Raw genomic sequence first — 8,580 nt, 5'->3', positions numbered from 1 at the left:
CAACTAAAATTTATTACCTATTTAAACTAAAACCAAAAAGGAACTTCATAGTATTTAGAGAGCGCAATTGCAGCTACTTCTAAAACACAGATGAATTGATACAAAAGTATTAGAATCAAGTTAATAGGAAAAACAAAAATCAAATAAAAATTAAACCAAAAAAATTATTAAAAAATATTAAATAAGTTATAATTACTATACGGGTAAACATTTCTTTAAATACTTAAAAATTATCCTGGACAAAATAAAAAATGAAGACAACTTTATTATTTCTAGTAACAAAGAAGTATTGGATTTTCTTAAAGATAACAACATTTATAAACTTAATACTTTTGATTTCGAAAATTTATACACTAATCTACCTCATGAAAAAATAATAAAGGTCTGCACTTTTATATATGACGAATATTTAAATGAAAATATCATTCCTAAAAATAACTGGCTTGAGTTATGTAATTTTAATATTACTGAAAATTACGTGTTTAATGGTATTAATTTTTATAAACAAGTCAAGGGCATTCCAATGGGGACAGCTTTCTCAAGTGCTTTAGCTAATATTTTCCTGCATTACTATGAGAAAAAAATAATTAAATATAATTTAATAAACGGGTGGAGATATATTGATGACCTACTTTTGATTAACTTCGACAATACTAATATTATTACTAATTGCTATCCAAAAGATTTAATTCTAAAAGATACAAATATAAATCAACTTGAGGCTACCTTTCTGGATTTAAAAATCGAAATTGCTAATGATAAAACAATAGTTGGTATATACGATAAAAGGGATGATTTCAACTTTAAAATAACAAAACTATGTAACTACCATTCCAATCTAAACTCTAAAATTTTCAAAAATCTAATTTTCTCACAAGTTAACAGGATAAAAAGGGTTTGCAATAATAAAAATTCTTATATTGAAGCATCAAATATCCTCCTTAAAAATTTAATTAAAAATGATTTTCCTAGAAATTACTGTAATGTCAATTTTTTAATTAAACAAGGTATGGTTTGGGATTAATCTTTTGGCTTAAATAATAATAGAAATTTACTTGCATATTGGATCACTCAATAGATGGCGCTGGGTGCCTACCTCTGTTTACATAATTTACCGTTAACTTTCAAAAACAGGAAATCACAATCGATTGTTTAAAGTTTCCTTCACTGTTGGATGGTATGTTCTGGCCTTTTCGTTTTTAATTTTAATTTTAATTTTAATGCTGTTTTTGTTTTTATTGTTATTGTTTTTATTGTGTTTTTACTTTGTGGTTTTTTTCTAATTGTTATTTTGTATTTCCTTTCTGTTAAAATGGTATATCTCTTGAGCATAATTTCGGGGGATTTTCGGGTCACGAGGAATCATTATTAGACTTAATGTCTGTATGTCCTCACAGAAAAAATCCCTTTATTTGAATCCCTGCCTGAGGGTGACCCTTAAAAAAGTCTTCAGGCCGGATTCTTTTTTAATATTTTTTAATAATTTTTTTGGTTTAATTTTTATTTGATTTTTGTTTTTCCTATTAACTTGATTCTAATACTTTTGTATATATATATATATATATATATATATATATATATATATATATATACAAAATTATTAGAATCAAGTTAATAGGAAAAACAAAAATTAAACCAAAAAAATTATAAAAAATATAAAAAAAGAATACGGCCTGAAGACTTTTTCAAGGGTTCCCCTCAGGCAGGGATTCAAAGAAAGTGAGGGGATCTGTGAGGGGATTTTTTGAATTTTTGTTTTTCCTATTAACTTGATTCTAATACTTTAGTATCAATTCATTTGTGTTTTAGAAGTAGCTGCAATTGCGCTCTCTAAATACTATGAAGTTCTTTTTTTGGTTTTAGTTTAAATAGGTTATAAATTTTAGTTGCGATTTCGAAACTGTTTTTGCTTCGTTTTCATTTTAGTTTCGTTTTCTTACTTGATAAAACAAGAACATCTTGATGAATTCGCTATGCTTCGTACAATATCCTTTAAAAAATAAAAACTTCACATACATACATATCTACATATGAATATAATCCTCATAATCCCAGCTTTCTTTCAGGAAATTTTACATTCGGTTAGGGTAGAAAATATGTTTTTTCGGTTACATCGTCCAAAGCATTGCGTATCTAAAATTCCATAAAGTTCAAATTGTCTGGCTGGAGAGAAAAGTAAACGTTTACTACGCAGGTCAGGAAAATACATATTCTGGGAGTAAATACATTTTTGATGAAAGATTCATAAAAAATAAAGTGCTTGATACAAAGTTGTATTTTCATTCCATTTTAAGTCCAAAATGCAAGCTAATATTCTTGAACATAAGATTTGTTCAGCTGATATATATTTCAGGTGAAAGGTTTCTCCCACCTTACCTTATTCTTATATTTATTTGAATGAAGGTAAAATAATTACCAATTTTTATATTTTTAAGATTTTTATCTTTATTTCTGGATTTATATAAGTTTTTTGTTACCGAATATGGGTAGTCTTTCTCAGTTTTTTTTTCCTAATTATTGTTCTGTAATTCCTATTTTTGACTGTATACAACAAATACTATTCAATAAATTATATCGATAAGATTTAATTTTTTAAATGATAAATTTCTGTTTAAAAGCCAGGTTTGTTTTGTGATGCAACTTAATTTATATAAATGATATTTGGTATAAGCAGTTATCGGCCCATTTTACTTTTAATTACAATATTTAAAGAATATTTTAACGGTCTTCTGCTATCATTATTAACTTCTTTTAGTAATTCCTTTATTAGGTATAAATTTGGGTTTAAAATGCTCTTTTATTCAGGATTCTCTGTTATTGCGCCAAGATATTAAAAGAAAATATGGAAAGAATCCGTCATTTTCTCTATTTCCATTTCTTGAAAACTGAAATCTTCACTATTAAATAAATTAACCTGCAATATGAAAATACTAGCCTTAGGATAATTTAGGCAAACCAATTTAAAATATTTCCGTCTTTTTTCGAATTGGATAATAAAATCTGTGAATGTTGACAAACTTTTCATCGGTCTGTCATCGCTTCCTTCCCTGCGATTCGATATTTTTATTACAACTGAAGTATAAATACAGAGCAAATCACTAAAATTGCTAGAAGGATGTTTAGAGAAAAGTGAGATTATTAACCTTGAGAATTCTTATATCTGTCTAGGGCAACTTGATACTTCTCGAAACTAAATTGGTACAGTTAAGAATTTTTATGAAAATTTAAATTGAAATACAAGAAATATCTACCGTTCAATATTCTACTTTACCTAATAGTTAATGGCTAAATGAAGAGAAACTGTCTTAACTTGCTTATTTGGCATAGTCATAATATATCTCATTTGACGTCATAATGAAATCAACAAAGAATATTCTAGTAATATAAATTGATTAATATTAATACATTATAATAAGATACGTCTGTGATTTGATTTGCATTATCTTTGCGCATATTGTGACAAAAAGTATTAAAAAATTATGCATCTCCATTTCTTTCACTTATAAAACTTTGAACTTTGGTCTATTCGCATGCCCTTCTAAAACCGAAAATTCATTGCTTGGGTTATGTAAACAATTCGAAGCTGGAGAGTGAGACTGTTGTGTCCGAGTATTTGATATCCTCAAACGGAATGTTATTGATGCTCTAAATTATTATTCCCTAAAGTTATTTGCAATGTGGGAAGCACAAGGCACTAATCAATAATCGGATGGTAAGTCCCTCTCTAATTCGAAGGCTAATAAGCTTACCGAACGACGCATTATTGATTCCAACAGCATCCCCCGCTCAATCTTCCCCTTACAAAATAGTGTGTACTCTTGCGGTTACAGAGAGCATTCCTTTGGTCGCTGGCTTGCATTCTAGAGTTTGGAGAATGTCTAATTAAACTGAGGGTGATCAAAAACCAATTTGATTATTATAATTCAGTTTACAGCAGCCGCAGAGCGTTGAGCATTTCTGTGGAATAATTGACGCCCCGATTTTTCTCTTAATCACAGATGGCGATGTTGCAGAATGTGGTTTACGACGAAATGTTAGCTTTTGGAGCTTTATCATATTTTCTGGAAATTTGAGAGATAATTTAGCATTTGGGGGAACCCTAGAACTATTTAGTTAATTTTCTAGCGGATATATTTGTACGCCTACCGCCTGATTAAATTACTTTGGAACATCGCGCTGCAAATAAAAATTTGTATAGGAAATTATATTAAAGATACCTGAACATAGGGCTTGATCGCAAATTAAATCTAAAATTCTAAAATTTAGAATTGATCTATGTATAACTTCTCTATATTTATGTTTTCAAAACTATCCGAATAAAATCCGATTCTTTTTAATATTTAGCAATAAAATGTGCTTCTTTCACATTAATCAGAAAAATAATTTTACATCCAACTGACTTAAGGTGAATCTTCTTAAAGAAATCCATCAGTCATTTATGAGCTATAGTACTTTTATTATAATTTCATGTTACAAATAAATATGTCAACTTTCTTCATGATCACTAAACTGAAATACAAAAGCAGAAATATACTGAAGCATGTATATATTTAAACATATACAAGTTCGGAGCAAAGTGAAAGTGTATTTTATTTTTGATATAGTAATTTATATAATTTTGCCGTTTGAAATGATAGAGAATAAGTCATAAGGGATTACAATAGTGACCTGAAATTCCATATTTTATGGTTTTTTTTATTCTTAGAAATTGTACATTTACACAACTTCTTTTTACATTCTCTAAATTCCAGGGTTTTTTTTTTTTTTTTTCATTTACAAATTTTGCTCAGTTTAAGCTTTTTATCAATTCTTCCAAAAAGACAATATAGAGCTTGATGTGAATAAGAGTGGTTAAAATATTAGTCTATATCGTCTTAAATTTCATTCTGATGTCAGTTCCTAGTAGTTTGAATTCTTGTTGATAACATTTTTTTCGATTATCTTAAGTAAGAAATTTATCTATTCAAAAATATACCCCCTTCTTTTTCTTCGAAAAAATGTATGTTTGTTGAAATCCAAGAATGCAGAATATCTTACATCTGCACAACGAAATTTGATATTTTATCCAAGCTTTAATGCTTTCCAGTATTTGGTTCAAGATCGATAGATGAGTCTATTGGGAGCCCACAAGGGTAAATTTTTTATAAGATTTTTCGCCAGTAAGTGAGCGTAACATTCTTGAAAAAAATCATTGAGGGATATGTTTTATAATGACATTCATTTTCATGTAGAAACTGTAGCCAAAAATATTACCTATAATTTGCCATATTTCATGATATTTCTTTAATTGTTGCCTAACAATTATTCTTAGCCTGCAAATGATGTCAAACCATACAAAGATTTCTGCGTTTCCATAACAATGAAATATCAATAAATGCAATATAAAGAATCCAACATATAATTTTTCTATCATCTCATTTCAATTATACAAAAGTTTTTTTTTAACAGAAACCTTTTAGGAAACAGCCTTTCACTCCTTTGCTGTGCTATTATTTACAAAAGCCATTTTAATGCAAAGTCCTTGAAATTCGTTTATTCCCAGTTTTATAAGAAAGTTGGTACTCGTTAAACATGCTGACAAAAGAACATCATTTTTTTATAGAATCGTAATTGCTCACAAAACAAAGAAAGTTTAGGAAAGAATTATTCCTAATCTGGTCTTATTGCAAAATTTTGATGTAAAATATCTCACATTTAATTTCAACTGAATTTTTTTGTTCTGAACAAATCTACCTTTTATGCCCTCCAAATGTTTTTTCTTAAAATATGCAAATGAGAGTTACCATTTTCTAACAGTTATTCTCTTAAGTAAAATCCTGTGTTTTTGATTAAATATTTTCTTAAAGATTTGGATTTCAGATGATGCATATGATTTATACTACAGTATCGAACCTGATTTAAGCAGTGACTCTAAATGTCGCACATTAAATGATATTCCATACAATACGTGATTAACTAGACAACTATTTAAGCAAGAGGGTCACGCATTTAAAATATTTTAAATCTGCTTGGAATTTAAAAATTTTTAAACACATCTGAAGAAATATTATCTGTTTTATGTGATTCATATCTCTAAAATGTTCTCAAACACATTTCGAAATTTCCTAGAATTTAAATACCACAATGTAAGGATCATTTTATAAAATAAAAATCCTTGCAATGCATGAACAAAGGGCTCCAAGGCTTTTAATGTTGTCTTTTAAATTTATTGTTTCATAAATTACCTACATTTAAGTTTTATATATGAAAGCTCAAAGTATCTAGATAAAATTTAATTTTGATATGATTATAAGCTAGTACAGCTTTTAAATGGTGATTATAAAAGGTTTCAATAATACCGGAGGTCTTTTGTGTTTCCAAAATTTTAATTTTTTTCAAAAGAAAAATGATTATCATTATCATTTTTACCAGAAATCACTCAACATTCGCAAAATAATTTCTAAAAAGAATGGTTAGCTTAAACAAGCAGAAAAAATATAATAGAACAGAGTTTTCTTTCTAATTATTTCTAAGGTTTTTGTACCTATCAAAACTAAATAAAACAGGAAGCAAATTTGCAGCTACGTCTGGTATAAGCTTTGTAGTTATGGGAATCCTGACGAGAACCGAATCTGTGATCCGAAAGTAAATCTTGGAATTATGGGAGCACACTTTTGGACACCCAATGGGAAAGAGCGGCTTCTTATTGTTTATAGAAAAATTGCTGAGCATACCATATTCTTGGCTAGGAAATGAGAAAGAGAATGAAAAACAAATGCCTCAAATGGAAAAAGGAGGGTGGGAGAGGGATTTCGAACTTCATGAATATTTCATTCGATTCAATGTGGCCGTCTATCATTCATGATGCTTCCATGCATGCTGCGGAGAATGGACAGTGAGGAGACCTACATCAAATGCCCTACCAGAGTGAGTGCATTCTAGATGCTTGGAAAAAAAAGAATTCTGAATTGATTAGGTGTGAAGAATCCTCACCTGGATTTTTTAATGCAAAAAAAACTATTGAAGATGGACAAGAAGAACTGTTTAAACAACAAATCCCGGTTTCTTCATCTTATTGAATATTCTTGTCTTCAAAATGTATAAGATGATTTTGTTTATAGTTAAAAATTTTCTAAAAGAAATTAAGACTTTCTTTCATACTTAAAAAGGTAAATTACGATTTACATCTCTGAATTTATTTCCAATTATACAAAAAAAAATCATGTAAAAGTAATTTGCGCTTTACCTCGACATTTGCTGTCTATTCTAGGTTTAACAAAGCCCAATTATTTATTTTTAATACTTTGCAATTATTTTTTACGATACTTTATAAGAATCTTTATATGAAAGTACTCTTCATGAAGTATTAATAATAAAATGTGTTGACTAATATGGAGAGGCAACTAACAATTGGATGGACAGCAAAATTTGAAGAATAAGGCACCTGAGGATAACACAACTAACTACTCCTGTTTTAAACTAAAATTGTGAAAGATCAGGAGATTTTTAAATAGTGAAAAACATGTGATTTTTAGTATTAATTTCACTCCTTAAATTTTTAAATATCTTTCTTCTTAGGATTAAGTTCATTTTTTTAGGTTAAGTTAAAATTCCGCCGAAGCTATTTTTGAATGGCATGTGAATGTATTCGACCACTTTTCAATGTTATTTAAGTAATCCATTTTCAACAATTCATTTACAGTTTTGCCTCAGTTAAATAAAAACGCAATAATAATATTCACAATTCCGTTATTTTTATAAATATTATTCTGCCATTTTTATTCGAAATAGGCAAATAAAAGAATAAAAACAATCAAACTTTTCCCAATATTCAAAAAATTTCAAACATTGAAAAACTTCGAAACTAGTACCGTAACTACAACAAGATTGATCAGATTAAACATCTAAATAGAAAAATGTCTTGAATGTGAAGGATGCAAGTAGAAGAATATCTGACAGAGACATGGTTTCTTTCAGAAGATTACACCTCAGATATTTATCTTATTTCCAATATGTTGCATAGGAATGTATAAATTTTCACTGGAAATATGTTCATCTATTAAAAGATATTAGAAAAATCACAGCGATATTGATTATATTGCATTATTTATTGAAAGGATATAATTGATTCAGCATTAAAGCATATAGAATAGAGGGATGGACATTAAAATGTTTTATGACGTTATGGATTTTTGAATTTTTTTTAAAAGACGTAAACAAATTAGATTATTATAGCATATTTAAAAATTAATTATTTGATATTCCTCCTTGCTATCTAAACGCTTAACGTTTATATTTAAGTTTACACGTTTTTAAATTTAACTTTTTACAAGTAGTCATAAAACAATAACAAGAAACTTCATTGATATTTTCTTATAGTTTTAGGAAGTCATATGTAAAATGTACAATAAAAAGTATGTTCTGAATATGAATCATCAAAAATTTAAATAATGATCCGTTTATATCAATTCATTTGTCATTCTTGAAATTTATTTTATTTATGCTGCAAATTCATTTGAAATCATTCGTACATCAAATATATGCAATTATTTCTTATGTATCTGACCCCATTTTTATTTACATTGCTTTCGTTTCATTTAA

The sequence above is a fragment of the Argiope bruennichi genome, chromosome 1 (genome assembly GCF_947563725.1).
Source record: "Argiope bruennichi chromosome 1, qqArgBrue1.1, whole genome shotgun sequence".
Classification (NCBI taxonomy): Eukaryota; Metazoa; Arthropoda; class Arachnida; order Araneae; family Araneidae; genus Argiope; species Argiope bruennichi.
This window is presented reverse-complemented; position numbering follows the sequence as displayed.